Below are 4,808 nucleotides of genomic sequence, written 5' to 3' on the forward strand. Positions count from 1 at the left end.
GCTGGCATTTGGGGCTGAGTCTTTCCTAGCTCCCTGAAATGAAGGGGGCAGTGGATGTCGTGGTGAATCATCAGACAGACTTGTTTGCAGTCCTGTGTGCAGGGTTCTGTCCCTGGGACAGGAGGCTTTCTCCCCCTCCAAGGCTCAGGCTGTGCTTCTCAGTGCACTGAAGGATGGATGGACGGGAGGATGTGCTGGTTCAAGACCAGGATTTGAGTTCCCAGTGTCCTGCTTTGGGGTCGGTTGGGAGAACGCACTGACCAGGTCATGTGGACCCCTCATTCTGAGGTCACTTTCTGCAAGTCATTTGGCAGCTTGGTGGCGGCCTCCCATGAGCTGGGGCCTGAACTGGGTCCGGGGTTTCCAGAGATGAGGAGTTAAGCTAGGGCCGTGACCTCAAAGCACTCTTCGTCTAGTGGGAAACACAGGTGCATAGATGTTTAAAGGGGCAAAATGGTAACAGATGGGGGTGTGAGAAGTATCATGAATTCCACTTTCCCAGGAGGGAGTTGGGGCAAAGGGCTGGCAGGGTAGGGGACCTGAAGCCAGACATCAAAGCTGGAAGTGGCCCTCGAGACAGATGAGGGAGAGGTAGAGACCGTGGGAAGGCGTCAGGCCAGGCTGTGGTGCTTGGGGTACATGAGGCAGGGGCAGCTTGGAGGAGGAGGTGGTGTGGGAGAGCAGCGGGCCAGCCCAGACTCAGCCCTGACCGAAGGGCCGCTCTGGGGGCTGTGTCAAGGTTAGCTCAGGATCAGAACAGGTGCCAGGGTCACCGCTGAAAGCCAGATTGCTCAAGCCAGTATTTTAAAAAGGCAGGTGGAACATGAGGGCTTCCCTGTGATTTCTTCTGATCCCTGGGCTGCTTAGCAGGTTAAGTGGGACTTGGGATTTGGCCTTCTGGGGGAACTGTCAGCCCATCCATAGGCCCTGGGGTCCCTGTGCTGTCCCAGAGCACCAGAATGAGGGTCAGCCAGACAGCAGGCAGCTCGCCCTGCCTGAAGGAGTGTGCCCTGAGAGCTCAGCCCCCTGCCTCCTGCGGGAAGGGGGGGTCTGGAGTGGAAGGGATGAGAGCCGGAATTGGCTGAGAGGCTCTGGGAAGGTCCTTCCAGGTTGCATTTTTATCACGAGACCCCTCATTCTCTGTCCCCATGGAGAAGGTGCTCACAGTTCTCTCTGCATGACCTTAACATTTTCCCCACTTGTCGAGGTTCATTTCTTTTCGTTTTCCCTCCCAGGGGGACAGACTTGGACCAAGAGCCTCCTTATGCAGTGCGGTAGCGGGCCTACATGGGGGCCTCCCTCTCACCTGGCTTGGCCTAGTCTCTCTTTGCAGTCTCTCTCACAGACACCCGTCTGAGCCCGGCGCTGCTCGCTCAGCACCTCCTCTGCAGGCTCTGGCCCTTACCGGCTGCCTGCAGCTGTCCCTGGGGACCCAGCCAGGCTCCCTCTTCCCCCCATCTCCTCCACTCTCCACTTCTGGCTCGAAAGGCCTTGCACATCTCTAGACAAGGCCTGAAGTCCCCATTCTAGAAGCCCAGATTTTTTGTCTGTTTGTTTGTTTCCAAGGTTGAGCAGACATGTCATTGGTGGAGGAGCCAATAAGAGGGAGGGGGAAAAGTGGGGAAGGAGGGGGCAGAGGGACGCTTTTCAGGCGGTCTTAAAGTCAACTAGTAAAGCTAATAATGATAACAACTAGCATTTATTGAGTATCTGCTATGTGCTTGCTACTTTGTTAAATGCTTTGTCTAATACAATTATTTCTCTTACTCCTCTCAACAACCCAAGGACGTATATTCTATTACTACCCCCATTTAAAATGGAGGTCTGGACAGGGGGTGAGAAGAACCTGCTGTTTACCTGCTTCTCTGTGGGGAGCGGGGAGGGCTTCCTCACCAAGGGGGTGGACTCTCTAAAGGCCAGCTAGGTCATCCCCCTGCCTCCAGCCTGGATTGCCTTGGAACACTTTGCTGGGGAGGGCTCTGGACCAAGCTGAGGGGTCTTGGGTGAAAGTCGCTTCTTTGCTACTTTTTGGTGTCTTGTTCTGGGTCCCAGTCAGAAGGTTGTTCTCGTGGCCTAACAGACACCCTTCCTACCCCCAGTATATCCCTGGATGATAGGGAGTGGCAGCAGGGGCCAGTGGAAAGAAGAACAGCAATGTTTCTGTTAGTAGGGCCTTGACCTAAGTTTCCACCTGCTCAGTGGGTTGAAGCAGGTGTCTGTACCCCAACAACCTTTCCCGGGGACCCTATTTCAATGTTCTTTCTGTGGGTCCCCCCTTTGCCTCAATGTCCTCCCTCCGTGTCAGGAGCTAGATCCCGGGCCTGGGGGGCCCTATCCTCTCCATACTCACGTGCCAGCCAGTAGGCCAGTAGGGCCCTCTTTCTGGCAGTCCTTGCTTGTTCTCTGACCCCAGGAGCGGGGCAGGGAGCTCTGTACCCCAGAGTGTGTCTCTTTCCTGTTTCCACAGCCTGACTCAGGGCCCTGCAGGCTGCGGTTGGCAGATTTTGCCCTTTAAAAAGATGTCTTTCTTTGAGCGAGTGAGGAGCTAATCATTAATGTGAAGAGACCCTTCTAGGACAGATGTATTCTGTGCTTACTTGGAGAATGGCTGAGCAAGAGCAGCTGATCCACTTTGGAGAGGGACAGAGATAACTCACCTCCAGGGGAGATTCTTTATTTTATTTTTTTTTCTGGAACGCCCAGGAAACCAGATAGGCTGGTTGCAATAACTCTGGGTGTTTCCCCACCTGCCTCTTGGGCTCTAGGGGGATGCTTAGACCTAGTGAGAGCCTCCAGGGGTTAGGCACTCTGGGGGTCTTTTGGAGACAGCATTTCTGGTGTGGATTGAGCAGGGCTAAGGATAAGAAGCAGGGCTGTTTTTAGAGACTCTTTCACCCCAGAGAAGGAACTGCCTACAGCTCTCACCTGCCAAGGAATGATCTCTGGTCATGGGAAGTTTCTTACCCATGCAGAGGAGGCCGGGCCTGGCCAGTGACAGGGGAGGTGGGTGGACAGAGTGGCCACAGGAGTGCTGGGGAGCAGCCTGCCCTGGGAGTGGAGACTCTGGGCACCCATCTCTGTGATGAGCCCACTGCCCTCTAGGAGCCATGGCACACTTATCTCTAAAACAGAGGTGTTAACTATTTGTCCCACCTTCCTCCTGTGGCTACGAAGGATAACGTGAGCCACTGATGTGATGCTCAGAGCAGACCTGCTCCAGGGAACTTGGGGACCCCCTTTCTTAGCAGAATGAACCTCTTCCTCTGTGTTCCAGTGTATTTGCCCCCTCCCCATCCCCCTTATTTCCACCTTTTGTGATCATGTGGCCTGGTGCCTCCCTTTCTGGCTTGTCTCTGCCCCACCTCCACCACACTGGAATGTGAGCTGGCTCAGGACAGGGCTGCCGCCTGGCTGGTCCTACTGCTCGGGCGCCTTGCAGGGATGAGACCCAGGAGAGAGGCAGGCGGGCCATCTGTGTGATCCGGACAGGTAAGAAAAATGGGGCTCCGTGATCCAGTGACTTGCCCAGAGCCACTCAGCTTTCAGGCTAGACCTGCCCAGGTCGGTCCTAGCCTCCGGGGTCCACTGCGGTGGCGGGGTGTGAGTCGGCCCTGAAGGCCCGGAAACACAGAGCATCTGGTAAGGTGAAGAAAACCCGGTGGGCGACACCGCTGAGACACTGGCCCACACCTGTCCTGCCCAAACTCCCACTATTTTTGTCTTCGTTTTCTTCCCTGTGGTAACTCTTGGAGACCTGAAGATGGCCCCAGTGCCCCATGAGCCTTCCTGCCTCTTGTCCCCGAGATCTAGAAACCAGGTTTCCAAAGCCCTCGACCTCCTGGGGCCCTCCCTGACTGTCCCTTTCCGCTTTCTGGACAACCCTTGTGCAGGGGGGATCCCAGGAGGGACTCGGAGCCCCGGCAGGGAGGGGCAGGTCCTCCCTCTCGGTCACCCTGTCTGGGAAGCACTTTATGAATTTTTATACGGGCTCTGCTCAGAAGATGCTACTCAGTGGGAGGGAGCAGTCACTTTTTAAGACCCACCTACTTCGCTCCAGGCTCAGGGCTGAGGCTCCTCAGCATCTCATTCCCCCCACAGTCATCCTGATGGGGCCGGAGGCATCATTGTTTTTCATTTCATAGATGAGGACACAGAGGCACAAAGGGACGAAGTGACTGATCTGAGGTCCCATGGCCAGGAGATGGCGGAGCTGGGATTTGAACCCAGGCACTTTTGGAGAAGCACCCGCTCAGCGGCAGTGAGCTCCAGCCCTGCATTTCTCGGTGGAAGGCTGCCGCTCGCCGCCCTCCCCCAACCCAGCCGGGCAGGGTTCCGGCTGCACCTGTTGGCCTCCTCGGCCTGGGTCTTCACTGAGTTTGCCTGGAGACGCCGTGGAGGGGAGCCCACGAGGCCGTGACAGCAGAGCGAGGAGAGGGGGCTGCATGGGGACCTGGACAGTTGCCCTCGGCTGGAGGGCAAGCCCGCAGCCCCCAACTTCCTTCAGGGGGCCGTGGGGGGGCTGGGCTCTGAGACGTCAGCGGCCCCTCTGCAGCCCCAGCTCGGCCGGGCTGGCTGGCCTGACTCTCAAGCCACAGAAGGTTCTGGATGGTTCATGGTGGAGCCCAGCCATGAGCTTTTCCTAGCGGGGCAGCCACAGCCCGATGCAGTCTGGCAGGTTTGGAGGAGGGGAGGCAGGCTGGAGATGAGGAGGGGAGGGGAGGGGGCTTTGGAATGTTTGGAGTTTGACTTTGGAATTAAACACACTGAAGCAGTGGGCATGGTGGCTCAGGAATCAGCAACTCTGGTGC

The sequence above is a fragment of the Halichoerus grypus genome, chromosome 11, assembly GCF_964656455.1.
Source record: "Halichoerus grypus chromosome 11, mHalGry1.hap1.1, whole genome shotgun sequence".
NCBI classification, from domain to species: Eukaryota; Metazoa; Chordata; class Mammalia; order Carnivora; family Phocidae; genus Halichoerus; species Halichoerus grypus.